A 1,357-nucleotide genomic window follows, 5' to 3' on the forward strand; every position below is an offset into this window, starting at 1 on the left:
CCCCTACCTGTCTTTTCTTGGTCTGTCCTCTGGGCAAGGGACCAGTATGCACTCAAATGGTGCATAAAGATGCATTTGCTGACTGTCCAGTCAGGGTTTCATAATGCTTGATTGTGCAAAGAGACAACTGACTGTAGCCAAATACTGCTTTTCCCTCACTGGTTACACTAATAGGATTTCTTTTTGATTCAACATCAAGTAGAAGATAGGCATGCCAATGAGCTGACAGGCATGCAAGCAGAAACCTAAGCCTCACTTCTTGACAAATGCATCTAAAAATAAAATGTAGTATATCATGTAGAGACAAAATGAGATCTACAAATCGGGCTTTTCAGTTAACTAAATGGATCACTCTTGGTTTTCTCTAAGCAAACATACTCACAAGGACCAAGTGCCAAGGTGTATGGCACCAGGGACAAGTTGGCCACTGAGCACACCTCACCTCTCTGTGTTTCTTCTTCATTACTGATGGTGTTTTTGGACAGAACTTTTATACCTCCAAAGCCCTCTCCTTCTTATATGAGCACCAGTCAAAGCAGGGAACAAGCTTTGTCTTGTGACAAAGCTGCCTGTTTTTCCCTTCTGAGGGCTGGATCTGCTCTTGGAGATGGATTACTACACTTCCTGTAGGATTAAATTCTGAGTTTCACATCTCTTTTTTTGTGACCACAAAGAGAAGCACTCTTGTAAAATTACATTTATGTTGTTTCTCACTTAGAAGATCTTCAAGAAGGCCCAAAGGATGCAGCAAGAAAGACTTGTCTGAGACAAAAAGGATTTGGAATTATTTTATATCAAACTACCTCTGCTTTCTTCCACAAGTATAGGAGCAAAAGAGGATTTCACTAAGAAAACAAGGGTTGTAATCAGGATATTGTTGAGACTCTCTCTTTGCTGTAAGCCTATACAGTAAGCACATGCAGGTCACTTACATATGAAACATGAATAAACAAGTAATCAAAAAAGTCAACAGTATTCTCTTCAACAAAAGTTAAAAGAGATGGTGAGCTGTATAATGTGCAGTTACATTAACAACACTGAAACATGTTCCAGGCTAAAAGGTATCTGCCGTCAATGAAAAATAAGTATAAATGTAGTAAGAAGAAAAAAAGCTTAAATCAGTACGCTAGCTAGAAGTTAACATGCTAGTGACTGTGCTGAGTTACCATCAATGCTAACTACCACAGTCACCAATTAAAAGCAAATATTACTACTATTTCTGGAAAAGAGACACAGCTGAACATACTTCTCTTCGTATGACTTACAGTGAGGGGAATTACATGGCATATTGGGAGTTAAAGTTTCTAAAATCACTCAAAAGTGGAAAAACATTCACACTGAAAGCAAGGTCTCAAAG

Source organism: Nothoprocta perdicaria, unplaced genomic scaffold (genome assembly GCF_003342845.1).
Source record: "Nothoprocta perdicaria isolate Ctin4 unplaced genomic scaffold, notPer1 scaffold_534, whole genome shotgun sequence".
NCBI lineage: Eukaryota > Metazoa > Chordata > Aves > Tinamiformes > Tinamidae > Nothoprocta > Nothoprocta perdicaria.